Below are 18,767 nucleotides of genomic sequence, written 5' to 3'. Positions count from 1 at the left end.
TATGATTGTCTCTGAGGAATCAAGTTATTTTTTAGTTGGTATTTCCATCAAAAACTTATTTATCAGTATTAAGGAAACTGTTTTTGTTTAAATATCTATTGACAGGCCAAAGTGCATTGATAATAAAGCAATATTTATATAAAAGTTCAAAGACTTATTCAATGTTTGGTGATAAGCTTGCACTTGGTATTTTAAAAGTTTTTAGATTCTAAACTTTCAGTTGCCCTCACTCGAAGCACACAATGGATCCCTTTGTAGTTCTGGTGATCTGTCTTTCTTTTTTGATTTTCCTTTTTCTGTGGAATCAGAGGCATGCCAAAGGGAAGCTGCCACCTGGGCCCACTCCTCTCCCAATTGTTGGAAATATTCTCCAGATAAATACTAAGAATGTCAGCAAATCCATAAGCAAGGTAAGTATGAGTGAGTTTCTTCCAATTGTTTGCCATGAGTAAGTAAGACAGCCCTATGTCTTGTCCCAGACACCAGGTTTTTTGTTTTTTAAATTGAATTTTTTTGGTATGCTTAGCCTTTTATTTTAAATTATCAGAGTTAGCCCCTATGGAACCCATTTCTGCTGGCAAATCAACCAACTCTTGTTACTGTAGACACTGTGTTTTTAAAGAGTGGTTTTAAAGGGAATTGCCCAGAGGACACCCAAACATGATTCTATCATTTAGTTATTATTCATTTTTAAAAATGAAAGTATAATTGATGTACACTATTATAAGCTACAGATGTATAGTGATTCACAATTTTAAAGGTTATACTTCATTTATAGTTACTATAAAATATGGGTTATATTCCCTGTCTTTTCTCCATTGTATATTCTTACTTCCTTTGTTATAGATTAATTGACTGTAAGTGTGTGGGTTTATTTTTGGGTGCTCTATTCTATTCCATAGATGTGCCTGTTTTTGTGCTAGTATCACACTTTTTTGGTTAGTATAGGTGTATAGTATATTGTGATGTCAGGGAGTCTGATTCTTCCAGCTCAGTTTGTTTTTCTTTCCTTCAAGATTTCTTTGAGTATTTGGACTGTTTTGTGTTTACATATAACTTTAAAATTATTTATTCTAGTTCTATGAAAAATGCCATTGGTATTTTGTTAGAATTGCAATGTGCAGATTGCCTTGGTTAGTATGGTCATTTTATATATTATTTCTTCTAACTCAAAACACAGTTTATCTTTCCATCTGTTTGTGTCACCTTCAATTTCTTTCATCATTGTTTTACAATTTTCTGAGACAGGTCTTTTATTTCCTTATGTAGGTTTATTCCTAGCTACTTTATTTTTTTATGCAGTGGTAAATAAGATTGTTTCCTTAATTTCTCTTTCTGATAATTCATTGTTAAAAGTGTATAGAAATGCAAGATATTTCTGTGAATTAATTTTGTATCCTGCAACTTTATTGAGTTAATTGATGAGCTCTAGTAATTTTTTTGGTGGTACCTTTAGAATTTTACATGTACAGTATCATTTCATCACAAGCAGTGACAGTTTTACTTCTTTCTTTCCAGTTTGGATTCATTTTATTTCTTTTTACTTTCTGATTGCTGTGGCTAGGACTTCCAATACTGTATTGAATAAAAGTGGCAAGAGTAGGCATCCTTGTCTTATTTCTTGTTTTAGAGGAAATTCTCTCAGCTTTTCATTGTTGAGAGTGATATTTGCTGTGGGCTTATCATATATAAAATTTCTTTTCTTTCTTTTTTCTTAACTGGAGGATAATTGCTTTACAATACTGTGTTGGCCTCTGCCATACATCAGTGTGATGTAATTTCTTTATTATGCTGAGGTATGTTCCCTCTATACTCACTTTATGGAGAGTTTTTTTTTCATAAATTGATGTTAATTTTTGTCAAAAGGTTTCTCTGCATCCATTGAGTTGATCATATGATTTTTCCTTTAATTTGTTAATATGGTGTATCACATTGATTAATTTGAAAATATTGAATGATCCCTGCATCCCTGGGGTAAATCCCACTTGACCAAGGTTTTTGATACGTAGATGTGATTTTAAAAGATATACACCTAGAAGTTTGACAGAAGAGAATGAGATCCATGAGGTGATTATTGAAATTGTCAAAAGTAGAAATTCCCTATCTGAATTGTGACATAGGTGCCCTTTATAGTAATTATCCTTTAGTAATATGGCAATGAAACTGACTTCAAGTAAAAAAAAATCTACTCATTTACAGAGTGACAAAACTAAAATTTTCTGAAAAATAGACTGAAGTCAAGGAAATAAGTAAAATTTTAGGAAAATTCAGTTTCTATTATCTCAACAAATAAATGAATAATGGTTCTACTCATCTATTTATAGAGCAATAACTCTCTAAAGCTTTTTTTTTTTTAATAGCTCTCTAAATCTTGAGGGAATTATCTGAAATCAGACTTCTCTGAGACAATTAGTTACCAGAGTACTGCCCAGTGAAGCTCCTTCTTTGTTTGTGTTCAGATTTGGTTTCAAAGATTGTGTTAGTACCCCAGAATATGCACTTGTTAAATCATAGCCTTGGTTAAGTTTTTTTTTTCTGGTTAAGTTTTAAAAATATCTCTTGACTTTAATTTCTATTTCTTTAAAATGTAAATAGGAATTATTTTGCACAGGTTATTTGAGTATATTATATGTTCAACAAGTTATTAAATGCCTAATTTCACCAGGGCTTCCTTGTGAAGGTAGAGTCTGCCTATAGTGCAGGAGACTCAGGTTTGATCCCTGGGTCAGGAAGATCCCCTGGAGAAGGAAATGGCAACCCACACCAGCATTGTTGCCTGGAAAATCCCATGGATGGAGGAGCCTGGCAGGCTACAGTCCATGGGGTTGCAAAGAGTCGAACATGACCGAGCAACTTCACATCCTTAATTTAAGTGATAAGTATATTAGATTCTGGGATTTTCAAAGATGAATGAAAAAAAAAAAAACCCTAGTGTTATGGAATTTACAGTCTAGATGGTAGGGATGTACTTATGAAACAATCATGCAAATAAATGTATGGATGTGTTGTGTTGTGCTTAGTTGCTCAGTCGTGTCCGACCCTTTGAGACCCCATGGACTGCAGCTACCCAGGCTCCTCTGTCCATGGGGATTCTCCAGGCAAGAATACCAGAGTGGGTTGCCATGTCCTCCTCCAGGTAATCTTCCCAATCCAGGGATTGAACCCAGGTCAAAACATATAATGATGATGGTGTGGTTTAGTCGCTAAGTCATGTCCGACTCTTCTGCAACCCCATGGACTGTAGCTGGCCAGGCTCGTCTGTTCATGCATTTTCCCAGGCAAGAATACTGGGGTGGGTTGCCATTTCCTTCTTCAGGGGATCTCCCCAACCTAGGGATCAAACCTGCATCTCCTGCATTGCAGGCAGATTCTTTACACCCAACACCAGGCATGTATTTATGAAACAATGATGCAAATAAATGTATGGTTACAAAACATGTAATAGGAACACAGTCAAAACAGGCCATGTAGCTTGGAGAATTAGGGGTAAGAGGTTTAGTCAGCAGAGGGTTCTCTGAGGAAGTGAAATTGGAGCTGGTATCTAAAGAAAATAAGACAAAAAATATACAAGCAACTCCTGCAGCTCAATTCCAGAAAAATAAATGACCCAATCAAAAAATGGGCCAAAGAACTAAACAGACATTTCTCCAAAGAAGACATACAGATGGCTAACAAACACATGAAAAGATGCTCAACATCACTCATTATCAGAGAAATGTAAATCAAAACCACAATGAGGCACCATTACACGCCAGTGAGGATGGCTGCTATCCAAAAGTCTACAAGCAATAAATGCTGGAGAGGGTGTGGAGAAAAGGGAACCCTCTTACACTGTTGGTGGGAATGCAAACTAGTACAGCTGCTATGGAGAACAGTGTGGAGATTTCTTAAAAAACTGGAATTAGAACTGCCATATGACCCAGCAATCCCACTTCTGGGCGTACACACCGAGGAAACTAGATCTGAAAGAGACATGTGCACCCCAATGTTCATCCCAGCACTGTTTATAATAGCCAGGACATGGAAGCAACCTAGATGCCCATCAGCAGATGAATGGATAAGGAAGCTAAGGTACATATACACAATGGAATATTACTTAGCCATTAAAAAGAATTCATTTGAATCAGTTCTAATGAGATGGATGAAACTGGAGCCCATTATACAGAGTGAAGTAAGCCAGAAAGATAAAGACCAATACAGTATACTAACACATATATATGGAATTTAGAAAGATGGTAATGATAACCCTATATGCCAAACAGAAATAGAGACACAGATGTACAGAACAGACTTTTGGACTCTGTGGGAGAAGGCGAGGGTGGGATGTTTTGAGAGAACAGCATCAAAACATGTATATTATCTATTGTGAAACAGATCACCAGCCCAGGCTAGATGCATGAGACAAGTGCTCAGGGCTGGTGCACTGGGAAGACCCAGAGGAACTGGGTGGAGAGGGAGATGGGAGGGGGGATCGGGATGGGGAATACATGTAAATCCATGGCTGATTCACGTCAGTGTATGACAAAAACCACTACAATATTGTGAAGTAATTAGCCTCCAACTAATAAAAATACATGGAAAAAAATAAAGAAAATAAGACAGTAACCAGGTAAATTGCAGGTTTGTTCCATTCTTTTTCAATCTGGAGGTTAATTATGTTCTGGAGTCCCTGACATAGGACCAGACTGGTTGTAGCTCCAAGAATAAGTAAAAATATGTTCCAAGATAAGTTTGGAGAAGTAAACAGGAGCCAGAACATGCAGGTCTTACAAGGATTTTAAGAATATTGGTCTTTAGCATAAAAGCAGTGTGATGTACTGCAACATTTGCTTTGTGGAAAAATCAGTCTGGTAGCTGTATGGAGAATAAATTGTAAGGTAGCAGAAGGACTCAAACACTGGACAAGTTGAAAGAGTGTAGTTCCTATGTCATGTGTTACATTGAATAAGTTGCCATGATAGAAACACCTAACTCACATCACTATGTAGGGAAGCTGAAAAATGTCTATGACTATGTCCTATGTGTTATGAAAACTTAGAGGTCTCTGGTGCTAAAAAGATGTGGAGAATGGATAATGAGGAATGATTTTTAGTTTGCATGTGGGGGAGATGAAGCACCTTTCCTTAAATGGGAGGAGAAACATATTATTTATTGTAATTATAGGAAAGAAGGGGAATTTTGGTGTAATTATAGGTTTGGCAGAAAAAAGCTTAATAGAACAGTATAAAATTCATACTATATCCTCTGTCATATAGTAGGAGCTGAATAAGGGATAACTATCGATGGTGATGATAATAACAATATTACTAGCCATATAATGGTAATTACCATTGGAGAAATGTGATTTCATACTAAATTATTAGTTCTAGAAGTTGAAATTTTTTATAATGGGTGAATGAATATTGAAGTGTGTCTTATGAAAATTAAAAATATTTATCACATTGTCTACATTTTCAGTTTTGGAATGCTCACTATTCTTGCATCTCCTGTTCCTTTTCTAGCTAACAGAAGATTATGGTCCTGTGTTCACTCTGTATTTTGGTATGAAGCCCACTGTGGTGTTACATGGATATGAAGCAGTGAAGCAAGTCCTAATTGATCAGAGTGACAAATTTTCTGGCAGAGGCAGTTTGCCAGTGGCAGACCACATCAACCAGGGATTAGGTATGCTTCTATTTGAGGAGTGTGTGGGAATTGTAGGTTGGAAAGATTCAAATAGGCTAAGGAATTGAGAAATTATAGGTACTTAGAGAAATTCATGAAGACATCATAATTCCAACATTTCTCTATAAAGAATCGTTGTTGTTTAGTCACTAAGTTGTGTCCAATCACAGTCACTAAGCTGTGTCCACTAAGCTCTTTCATTATCCCATGGACTGTAGTCATCCAAGCTCCTCTCCCATGAGTTTTTCCAGGAAAGAATAGTAGAGTGGATTGTCATTTCCTTCTCCAGAGGATCTTCCTGATCCAGGGATCAAATTCACAGACCTATGTCTCCTGCTTTTGCAGGCAGATTCTTTATCCCTCAGCCACCTGGGAAGCATAAAAGAGCATTAATCCATGTTTAAAATTATGAAAGTGACACAGTATCTCTGTGAAGCTTTAAATGAGTGAAAACAAACCATCTAATCACTAAGGTTCTATTAATTTTAAATTATGGACAGTTAAGATAATGAGAAAGAGAGAAAGAAGGGAGGAAAATGACTAAGTTCAGTTCAGTCCAGTCCCTCAGTTGTGTGCTACTTTTTGCAACCCCATGGACTGCAGCACGCCAGGCCTCCCTGTCCATCACCAACTGCTGGAGGTTACCCAAACTCATGTCCGTCGAGTTGGTGATGCCATCCAACCATCTTATCCTCTGTTGTCCCCTTCTCCTCCTGCCCTCAGTCTTTCCCAGCATCAGGGTCTTTTCAAATGAGTCAGCTCTTCCCATCAGGTGGCCATAGTATTTGTTTCAGCTTTAATGTCAGTCCTTCCAATGAACACCCAGGACTGATCTCCTTCAATATGGATTGGTTGGATCTTCTTGCAGTCCAAGGGACTCTCAAGAGTCTTCTCCAACACCACAGTTCAAAAGCATCAATTCTTCAGTGCTCAGCTTTCTTTATAGTCCAACTCTCACATCCATACATGACTACTGGAAAAACCATAGCCTTGACTAGACGGGCCTTTGTTGGCAAAGTAATGTCTTTGCTTTCTAGTATGTTGTCTAGGTTGGTCACAACTTTCCTTCCAAGGAGCAAGCATCTTTTAATTTCATGGCTGTAGTCACCATCTGCAGTGATTTTGGAGCCCCCCAAAATAAAGTCTGACACTGCTTCCACTGTTTCCCCATCTATTTGCAATGAAGTGATAGGACCAGATGCCATGATCTTAGTTTTCTGAATGTTGAGTTTTAAGCCGACTTTTTCACTCTCCTCTTTCACGTTAATCAAGAGGATCTTTAGTTCTTCTTCACTTTCTACTATAAGGGTGGTATCACCTGCATATCTGATGTTATTGATATTTCTCCCGGTGGTCTTGATTCCAGCTTGTGCTTTATCTAGCCCAGCGTTTTTCATGATGTACTCTGTATATAAGTTAAATAAACAGGGTGACGATATACAACCTTGATGTACCCCTTTTCCTATTTGGAAACAGTCTGTATTTCCATGCCCAGTTCTATCTGTTGCTTTAATGAAAATTAAAAATATTTATCACATTGTCTACATTTTCAGTTTTGGATTTCTCAAAAGGCAGGTCAGGTGGTCTGGTATTCCCATCTCTTTCAGAGTTTTCCAGTTTGTTGTGATCCACACAGTCAAAAGCTTTGGCATAGTCAGTAAAGAAGAAATAGATGTTTTTCTGGAACTCTCTTGCTTTTTCGATGATCCAGCAGATATTGGCAATTTGATCTCTGGCTCCTCTGCCTTTTCTAAATCCACCTTGAACATCTGGAAGTTCACGGTTCATGTATTGTTGAAGCCTTGCTTGGAGAATTTTGAGCATTACTTTGCAGCATGTGAGATGAGTGCAATTGTGTGGTAGTTTGAACATTCTTTGGCATTGCCTTTTTTAGGGATTGGAATGAAACTGACCCTTTCCAGTCCTGAGGTCACTGCTGAGTTTTCCAAACTTGCTGGCATATTGAGTGTAGCACTTTCACCGCATCATCTTTTAGGATTTGAAATAGCTCAATTGGAATTTCTTTCTTTTTTTTTTTCAATTGGAATTTCATCACCTCCACTAGCTTTGTTTGTAGTGATGCTTCCTTCCTAAAGCCCACTTAACTTCACATTCCAGGATGTCTGGCTCTAGGTGAGTGATCACACCATCGTGATTATCTGGGTCATTAGATCTTTTTTGTATAGTTCTTCTGTTTATTCTTGCCACCTCTTCTTAATATCTTCTGCTTCTGTTAGGTCCATACCATTTCTGTCCTTTATTGTGCCCATCTTTGCATGAAATATTCTGTTGGTATCTCTAATTTTCTTGAAGAGATCTCTAGTCTTTCCCATTCTATTGTTTTCCTCTATTTCTTTGCATTGATCACTGAGGAAGCCTTTCTTATCTCTCCTTGCTATTCTTTGGAACTCTGCATTCAAATGGGTATAGCTTCCCTTTTCTCCTTTGCTTTTTGCTTCTCTTCTTTTCACAGCTCTTTGTAAGGCCTCCTCAGACAGCCATTTTGCTTTTTTGCATTTCTTTTCCATGGGGATGGTCTTGATCCCTGCCTCCTGTACCATGTCACAAACCTCCATCCATAGTTCATCAGGCACTGTGTCCGTCAGTTCTAGTTCCTTAAATATATTTCTCACTTCTACTGTATAATCATAAGGGATTTGAGTTAGGTCATGCCTGAATGGTCTAGTGGTTTTCCCTACTTTCTTCAATCTCAGTCTGAATTTGGCAATAAGGAGTTCATGATCTGAACGACAGTCAGCTCCCAGTCTTGCTTTTGCTGACTCTATAGAGCTTCTCCATCTTTGGCTGCAAAGAATATAATCAGTCTGATTTTGGTGTTGACCATCTGGTGATGTCCATGTGTAGAATCTTCTATTGTGTTTGTGTTAGAGGGTGTTTGCTATGACCAATGCGCTCTCTTGGCAAAACTCTATTAGCCTTTGCCCTGCTTTATTCTGTACTCCAAGGCCAAATTTGCCTGTTACTCCAGGTGTTTCTTGACTTCCTACTTTTGCATTCCAGTTCCCTACAATTAAAAGAACATCTTTTTTGAATGTTAGTTCTAAAAGGTCTTGTAGGTCTTCATAGAGTCGTTCAACTTCAACTTCTTCAGCATTACTGGTCGGGGCATAGACTTGGATTACCATGATATTGAATGGTTTGCCTTGGAAACGAACAGAGATCATTCTGTTGTTTTTGAGATTGCATCTAAGTACTGCATTTTGGACTCTTTTGTTGACTGTGATGACTACTCCATTTCTTCTAAGGGATTCTTGCCCACAGTAGTAGATATAATGGTCATCTGAGTTAAATTCACCCATTCCAGTCCATTTTATTTCTCTGATTCCTGAAATGTCGATGTTCACTCTTGCCATCTCCTGTTTGACTACTTCCAATTTTCCTTGATTCATGGATCAGGTTCCAGGTTCCTATGCAATATTGCTCATTACAGCATTGGGGATCCTGCTTCCATCACCAGTCACATCCACAACTGGGTACTGTTTTTGCTTTGGCTCCAAGCCTTCATTCTTTCTGGAGTTATTTCTCCACTGATCTCCAGTATCTTATTGGGCACCTACTGATCTGGGGAGTTCATCGCACAAGAAATATTTGTACTCAGCCGAATACAAAGCATAAAGCACAAAAAAACTCTGAAAAGAGGATAATTAAGAAGCATTGTTAAAAATAAAGCTTCATACCATCAAAGCAGTAAGATCAAAAAAAAAAAAAAAAAAGAAGAAGCATTGTTAAGTTTCAATTGGAAATTCAAGTTAAGTATCAATTGGACTATCAATTAAAGATGATATTAGGAAAAGCTTTTTAAATAAAGTCCTTGAATTGTCTTTCACCTGTGTTTGTAGCTGGGTCTTACACTGGCCAGTCACTGGGTCCCTACAAAAAGAAACAAGGCCCAAACAGGGTCATTTCCTCCTCTACATTGTTCTTTAAGGTCTTTTTGGACAAGTTCCCTGTGAGCATTGTCTTTTCCCCTAATCTCTTCTTGACTCTGAAAGTCTGATGTTGAACTTCTTTGGCGTTAAGACCATATTTCATGGATGAAATTTAACAAATAAAGAAAAATGTTAAAATGAGGAGAACTGTGACTGTGTCTCTTATTTGAAGAATAGATTTTCTTGAACTTCCTTCCAATGCACAAGTACTGTTTCTTCCCCTCTCGAGAACTGACTCCTTTTGTTGTTTCTTCTATAATTCACTCACAATGCACAACTTGGCTCTGAAAACTTAACCTATAACTTGGACTCCATGGATTGTTAGCTGAGTCATTTTGCCTCTGTGATTTTCAGCATCCTCATAAGTAAAATGGAGACAAAACACTTGGCTCTTAGGGTTGCTCTGAGTTTTGCAGGAACTAATGGATAAGGAAGAGTATAGTAATATGTAAAACCAAGAGTCTTGACAGTAAGATACAAGCTGAGTTAAGAGAGGAGGAGGCAGGTGATGAAGGGCCCAATAGGAATTCTTGAGGCTGTCAGCACTATATTTAATCCCTGCTTAGGTAATATTGTCATTTCCTGGTTTAAAGACTCTCAGCTAGAATTCATGTCAATAGATTATTCTTTTCTGTTTTTGGTTTTTGTCCTGATGGGAATTGTTTTCAGCAATGGTGAAATATGGAAGCAAACTCGGCGTTTCTCCCTCATGGTTTTGAGGAATATGGGGATGGGGAAGAGGACTATTGAACACAGAATTCAAGAGGAAGCCTTATGTTTGGTGGAAGCATTAAAAAAACCAATGATAGGTATTTCTTTATGCAATTAACAGTAACTGCTTGGGCAGACTAAATGATTTTACAAGTAGACTATAGAGAGATAATGGCTCAAATACAACAGAAGTTTATTTTCTGCTCACATGATAGAAGTGAAGTGGTTGGCATAATGGCCTTTTCAAGCACCTGGTTTTCAGGGCCTTTGATGCCTTCAACATATGAATGCCTTCCAGTGTCACCCAGAGTCCATCTCTTTGAATGGTAGTTGAGGGGGGTGGGGAGTAAAGAATAAAGAAAAGAACAAATAGTGTTTTTAATAGGTGAGATATGGCGGTGGCACACAAAAGTTCTTTCATATTCTGTGGCTTGTAACTCAGTCACAGGGTCACACTTAAATGTACAAGGAGCTGGGAAATGTGGTTAGCTGTGTGCAGAGGAAGAAGAGGAGAACATGGATTTTGGTAATCTGCTAGTGACTTGAAAGACTAAGTTCTCAGGTAACTTCTTGAGAAGCATGGCAAATATTTTGCAACATATGCATGTCATGTCATTATGCTGTAGCACCTTAAACTTGAGCAGTCCTGTCTATCAGTGATATCTTAGTAAAACTGAAACAAAATTAGTGGTTCAGGTGTGGACTTTGCACCAAATCCTTCTCTGAGTAGGACCGTATTACAGCTCCACTGAGGGTGTGAAAGGAGGGAGCTCAGCAGCACACATCTGCTCAGTGTACACGTGTGTGGATGCCCATGCAGGACAGGAAGAGGGGATGGGAGAGAAAGGGTGAGTAGGAGACTTGACAGGGAAGGAGCAAGATGAAGATCTTAAGACATATGTGCTTTTGTAAACCACAATGTTTAATTTTTGAAGAACATTATGAACTTAATAACACTATATTCTAAACAGTGACTAGCCATCATGATTTTTTACCAATGTTATATTATTGTCCAGATAGGTTTTGTCCCTCATTTTTTGGTGTTACTCATATAAATAATGCAATTATTACAAATATTTGCATGATTTGGGTTTCTTCTTTTGAGTAAGTTTCTCAAGATGGCAGTAGAGTGTCAATGAACATCGTTTGGACTTGGTGCATATTATCTAGGAATGGGTGGGAGATCTCGCAGAAGAACACAAGGCTCACCCTGCATAGATTGTTCTCTACTCTTTTGTTCAAATTTAGCATATTAAATAAATATTTTCACATGCTTAATTTTTAAATGTTTATCATGAATATTATTAACAAAATAGAATAGTAATTCATTATTTTCAACATACCATAATTTATTTTAGGCCAAATAGATAGCTTTCAGTTTTTTGTTGCTAATAATATTAAACAATGCAATCTATATTAATCATTGAACACCCCTGATTACTTTCTAGAGTAAAATTTTGGAAAGGCAATTAGTAAATCAGTAAATATTGGGATTTAGCATGTTGTTGTTCAGGCACTAAGTGATACCTGACTATTTGTGATCCCATGGACCACAGCACATCAGGCTTCCCTGTTCTTCAATATCCCCCAGAGTTTGCTCAAACTCATGTACATAAAGTTGGTGATGCCCTCAAGCCATCTCATCCTCTGCCACCCCCTTGTCCTCCTGCCCTCAATCTTCCCCAGCATCAGAGTTGGCTCTTACCATCAGGTGGCCAAAGTATAAGAGCTTCAACTTCAGCATCAGTCTTCCAATGAATAGTCAGGGTTGATTTCTTTATGATTGACTTGTTTCATCTCCTTGCTGTCTGAGGGACTCTCAAGAGTTTTTTCGAGGACCACAATTAGAAAACATCAATTCTTTGGCACTCAGCTTTCTTTATGATCCAACTCTCACATCCATGCATAACTACTGGAAAAACCATAGCTTTGACTAGATAGATCTTTGTCAGCAAACTGATGTCTCTGTTTTTAAATATATTATCTAGGTTTATTATAGCTTTTCTTTCAAGGAGCAAGTGTCTTTTAAACAGCTTATTATTAACTGGCTCAATTTTCCCATAGTGAATATGACCTTCTCTCAGCTTCCTTATCTATGACCACCCAGACTCTGTTCGATTCCACCTAAGTATGGAGACCTCATACTCTTGGGGTAGCCCAGTTTGTCACTGGTTAACTAACTGTTGTAAGTTTATTTCACATGTTGGCCAGTACCTTTTTTCTTGTAATTTCTACTTTTTGATCCCTACTAAGTTTTTTCATTCAGTAGTAAAGTGTTGTGGTAGTAGTCACCAGGAAGAGGCAGGATGGATTTCCCACTGAAAATTTAGTATAGCTGTTGAGGTTGGTAGTGATACACACATCTCAATAGGATATGAAAAGTTCTATTACTCACATAATGAGGCTTTCTGGGTAGGGCATAATAGCTAGAAAACCAACCCAAAAATGCCTGGAGAAAGCCAGAAAATGATACAGGCTTGGGATTTTTATAGTGGTTAGGGGGTGGAGTAGGGTTGAGGGTTCCAATGTACAGACCAGGGTTTGTGTGGTTTAAACTTCCTGCTTGTGCCAAAGAAGCAATCACATCAGCTAGTCCAGGTGTGAGTAGAACAAGAAAAGTAAGTCGTAAAAGTTGTCAGGAATCAAACAACAAAAAAATGGTGTCATATTCACTATTTTATATTGTTAACCTGTTTATAGTTCAGTTCAGCTCAGTTGCTCTGTTGTTCCCGACTCTTTGCAATCCCATGGACTGTAGCGTGCCAGGCCTCATGTCATTTACCAACCTCTGGAGCTTGCTCAAACTCATGTCCATTGAGTCAGTGATGCCATCCAACCATCTCATCCTCTGTTGTCCCCTTCTCCTCCTGCCTTCAATCTTTCCCAGCATCAGGGTCTTTTCAAATGAGTCAGTTCTTCTCATCAGGTGGCCAAACTACTGGAGTTTCAGCTTCAGCATCAGTCCTTCCAATGAATATTCAGGACTGATCTCCTTCAGGATGGACTGGTTGGATCTCCTTGCAGTCCAAGGGACGCTAAAGAGTCTTCTCCTACACCACAGTTCAAAAGCATCAATTCTTCAGCACTCAGCTTTCTTTATAGTCCAACTCTCACATCCATACTGGAGAAGCAAATGGCAACCCACTCCAGTACTCTTGCCTGGAAAATTCCACGGATGGAGGAGCCTGGTAGGCTACAGTCCATGGGGTCGCAAAGAGTTGGACACGACTGAGCAACTTCATTCATTCATTCATTCACGTCTATACACGACTACTGGAAAAACCATAGGTTTGACTAGATGGACATCTGTTGGCAAAGTAATGTCTCTGCTTTTTAATATGTAGTCTAGGTTGGTCATAGCTTTTCTTTCAAGGAACAAGCATCTTTTAATTTCATGGCTGCAGTCTCCATCTGCAGTGATTTTGGAGCCCCCCCAAATGAAGTCTGTCACTGTTTCCATTGTTTCCCATCTATTTGCCATGAAGTGATTGGACCAGATGCCATGATCTTAGTTTTCTGAATGTTGAGCTTTAAGCCAACTTTTTTACTCTCCTCTTTGCCTTTCATCAAGATGCTCTATAGTTCTTCTTCACTTTCTGCCATAAGTGTGGTATCACCTGCCTATCTGACATTATTGATATTTCTCCTGGCAATCTTGACTCCAGCTTGATCTTCACCCAGCTCAGCATTTCACATGATATACTCTGCGTATAAGTTAAATAAGCAGGGTGACAATATATAGCCTTGATATACTCCTTTCCTGATTTGGAACTAGTCTGTTTTCCATGTCCAGTTCTATCTGTTGCTTCCTGACCTGCATACAGATTTCCCAAAAGGCAGGTCAGATGGTCTGGTATTCCCATCTCTTTCAGAATTTTCCAGTTTGTGTGATCCACACAGTCCAAGGCTTTGGCATAGTCAATAAAGCAGAAATAGATGTTTTTTCTGGAACTCTCTTGCTTTTTTGATGATCCAGCAGATATTGGCAATTTGATCTCTGGTACCTCTTCCTTTTCTAAATCCACCTTGAACATCTGGAAGTTCATGGTTCATGTATTGTTGAAGCCTTGCTTGGAGAATTTTGAGCATTACTTTGCAGCGTGTGAGATGAGTGCAATTGTGTGGTAGTTTGAACATTCTTTGGCATTGCCTTTCTTAGGGATTGGAATGAATCTGACTTTTCCAGTCCTGAGGCCACTGCTGAGTTTTCCAAACTTGCTGGCATATTGAGTGTAGCACTTTCACAGCATCATCGTTAGGATTTGAAATAGCTCAACTAGAATTTCATCACCTCCACCAGCTTTGTTTGTAGTGATGCTTCCTTCCTAAAGCCCACTTGACTTCACATTCCAGGATGTCTGGCTCTAGGTGGGTGACCACACCATCGTGATTATCTGGGTCATGAAGATCTTTTTTGTGGAGTTCTTCTGTGTATTCTTGCCACCTCTTCTTAATATCTTCTGCTTCTGTTAGGTCCATACCATTTCTGTCCTTTATTGTGCCCATCTTTGCATGAAATATTCTGTTGTTATCTCTAATTTTCTTGATGAGATCTCTAGTCTTCAATCCCTCTCATTATTCTCTTCTGATAGAAAAGCACAGTCAACATTTTTCAATGCATTTTGTAAAATATGATTTCAATTCTCCTCACTTTCCTTACCTCCTTATTATATTGCTCAGTTTCTTCTGGGTATTTTGAAGAATATCAACACCAAGAGCTAAATTTTATAGTTTTAAAGACATTTCACAATGATCTCCTTCTTGTGTATTATCCTGTGGCTTTAACTGGAGAATGATATACATAGAATAATTGGGAGAAATTTAATAAATAAATAACACTGGGTTAGATAATTTTGCTTAGGGAAACACAATTTTATTTTGTTGTTGTTGTTCAGTTGCTAAGTCATGTCTGACTTTCCACAACTCCATAGACTACGGCATGCCAGGCTTCTCTGTCCTTCACTACCTCCCAGAGTTTGCTCAAACTCATGTCAGCCACTTCTCATCTTGCCCTCAATCTTTCTCAGCATCACAGTCTTTTCCAATGAGTCAGCTCTTCTGATCAGATGGCCAAAATATTGGAGCTTCAGCTTTAACACCATTGAATATTCAGGACTGATTTCCTTCAGGACTGACTGGTTTAATCTTGCTGTCCAAGGGACTCTCAAGAGTCTTCTCCAGTGCCACAGTTCAAAAACATCAATTCTTTAGCACTCAGACTTCTTTATGGTCCAAATTTCTAGGCATGTTGAATTTATAGTGATGATGGCAGGTCCAGGTTGTTCCTGTAATGAAAAAATCTTAGAAATCAACCCTTCTCCATTATTTTATACAGTAAACTTAAGATTTATTTGAAAATTATATTCCAGCTTTTATATATTGTTTTTTAGGATGTCCATGTGATCCTACTTTCCTTCTGAGCTATGCTCCCTGCAATGTGATCTGCTCCATTATATTCCGGAATCATTTTGAATATAGTGATGAAAATTTTCTAACCTTGGCAAGGTACATTGATGAAAATACAACAATTTTTAGCACCTCCTGGATTGAGGTAAGGTCAGGGTTCTCTTTAAATAGGAAATAATTTTCTGTCTAAATTGATTACCACATCTCTTTGTGCTATTGTTTGTTACTGCTTAGTGAGTTATCAAAGAGATTGAATGTGTTGAAATGAATTTTTAAACAAAATATAACAATAATAATAAAAAAATAGTGCAACAATTATAGCAAGGTATTTTTTTTTTTTGAGAAATCTTTTTTCCTCTGATTTTTATGTGTATAAATAGGGTGGTATATGCATTTGTATTTTTACTATTAGTAAACTGTCAGAAAAAAATTATAACCTATGTTGTACTATAACTAACAACTAAAATTCTGTGGATCATATTGTTATGATATTTTTTACCTGGGAAGGACTCTAGAGAACAAATAGTCTATGGATCAGAAAGCTCATCTGGAAATACTGAGCTTATTTTCAAATTAACCAAACCAAAAGAAGAATGAGTTGGATATAAAAACTAGATTTCTTGATTCTCTATCTGGTTTGATACAAGATAGCAGCTGAATAAATTTCTTCAGTGCCTACCGAGGGTATTAAGTCATGAAGGTACTGTTTAAAAAGGATTCTATAAACTCTAGGACTGTGATGGCCAAATGAATAAGGGCAATGTGTACATTTCTGAAGATGTAAAATGCCTAAATAATAAGTTAGGTAATATAGGCATTTCCTTAATCTTTCTAGTATAGTTTCTTCATTTAAAAAATGGTAAGGTGTGAACAAACTTAAAAGGAGTTACTGACAGTAATACAATAATACTAGGAGACAGTAACACATCAGTTACATCAATGGACAGAAAAGTTCAATTAAGTCACTCAGTCATGTCTGATTCTATGCAGCCCCATGGACAGAACAGCCAAACTAAATTAATAAGGAAACATTGTCCTTAAGCAACACATTAGACAAGATGGACTTAATAGATTTATATAAAACATTCCATCCAAATGCAGCGAACACACATTCTTTTCAAGTACACATGAAACATTTTCCAAGATAGATCATATGCTGTTACAAAACAAGTGTCAGTAAATTCAAGAGATTGAAATTATATTGTGCATCTTTTTGGCCACAATGGTATGAAACTAGAAATCAGTTACAAGAAAAAAACTGGAAAAAATACAAACACATAGGAGCTGAATAAGATGCTACTAAATAACAATGTGTCAAAGAGGAAATCAAATACCTTGAGAGAAATGAAAATGGAAACACAACATTCCAAAATCTATGGGACTCACAGAAGCAGTTCTAAGAGGGAAGTTTATAGTGAAACAGGTCTACCTCAGGAAACCAGGAAAATACCAAGTAAACAATCTAAACTTACACATAAAACTAGAAAAAGAGTGGGCACTCTCTGTCCTCCTTCTGATGTCTTTGTCAGAAGGTTTTTCTGTCCTCTTTCTTTCTTTAATACAACTGCTACATAAAAGCTCTTGAGTGATCAAGTTTAGTCCCTGGTCCCAAAGTTAAATCTTCTTCGGAGATCACGAATCTGACACCGTTCACCGTAAGCTATCATCTTGGGGGCTCATCCGGGATTTTCAGGACAAGGTAAGAACACTCAAGAGCTCTAGCCTCTCTGCTTTCTCAGTATACACATTTTCTGCTACCTCTATAGTGTTTTTGTGTGAATGAATGACAAGCCCTGCACGAAGCAAGTGATGAGCTCTGCTCTGTGGTTTCGAGGTGCCTCATAATGACTGAAGGCAGCTCCCCAAAGGGGAGCCTTGTTGGGAGTTTATGCCGACCTACCATGCCAAGAGGCACTCAACATCCTTGTGAGGGGAGTGGCCAGAAATGCGCAAAGCGTGTGGACTGAGCTTTCCTTTCTCGATCAATTTTTTCTGGTCTCTTTGACCATTCTGTAACTGCATGGGGAATTAGAACTACCAACCTAATCTGTCGGATCAAGACTTTCAAAGGAATTGTGATTCATGCCTTTACTATGTACTTTTACTTAGACCCCAAGTATGGAAGCCCCTAGCCTCGCTAGGAGCCAAAAGTTACAAGAGCTTATTTAGGGGTGAGGTGGAGCTCTAGCTCCAGGAATGTCTCTCAGGCTAGAGGTCACTCTCTTGACTGCCTGCCTCAGGGCCCAGAGTCCTAAAAGTGAGTGTTTGTCATGGCTGTGCCTCCTATCTATGTGGATAAAAGCACTGCTGCTGACCATGAGGTTTTTGAGGACGTTGATTGGGAATTGCAGGATTTGTTCAGATTGGAAGTGCAATGGGCTTCTTCCTTTGGTAGTGCTAGCTGTTAGCAGACCAGAGAAAACTCTCCAATGGCTTCTGTCTCAACTCCCTAGATATTCCTTTTGTGGAATCTGTGGAAAGGAACTGGAAGGATTGTACCTAGTAGCTTGAGGACAAAAATCACTTTTTCCTCACTGGCCAGCCCTCTACCACCTCTTTTGCTATCACATATACTGGTGTGGTGACACTCAGAAGGAACATCTGCTTGTTGTTTGTCCCTTTATGACTCACTGCTTCTACTGCAGTCAGGACTGTACTCAAGAATGTACATGGGCACATGTAAGATGGATGCTTCCTCTAGTAGTCCTAGCTTGGGAAACGTTCTGGGAAACTACTCTGGCAAATCAAGCAAAGGTCTTGGTGATAAGGAACTAGAAATCAATCTGGGATGCCATCAGGTCTACCCCTGGAGCATCTCCACCCCACCTTGGTGATAGAACCGGGAGGAATGTGTAAGATGCCTGCGTCAGTAAGGGACAAACTAAGTCTGACCAGGGAAGGAAAGCTTCAGTGGAAACTCTGTTTGCATGCCCATCTAGAGCAGGGAGGGATGCCTCTGGTGGAAAGAAGCCATGGCTGTGGATGCTGCTTTTTTCTTTCTTACAGATTGGAGCTAACAGTTTCAGAACCACTCCT

The 18,767-nt window shown here is 38.4% G+C and overlaps 1 pseudogene; it reads left to right on the top strand.

Moving 5' to 3' along the window:
* The first annotated feature begins 242 nt into the window (after positions 1-242).
* Positions 243-18,767, top strand: part of LOC133070721 (cytochrome P450 2C31-like) — a 42,131-nt pseudogene continuing 23,606 nt past the window's right edge.

This window comes from Dama dama, chromosome 15 (genome assembly GCF_033118175.1).
Source record: "Dama dama isolate Ldn47 chromosome 15, ASM3311817v1, whole genome shotgun sequence".
Lineage (NCBI taxonomy): Eukaryota > Metazoa > Chordata > Mammalia > Artiodactyla > Cervidae > Dama > Dama dama.
Note: the sequence above shows the minus strand (reverse complement) of the source record. Positions and strands in the feature narration are given on the sequence as shown.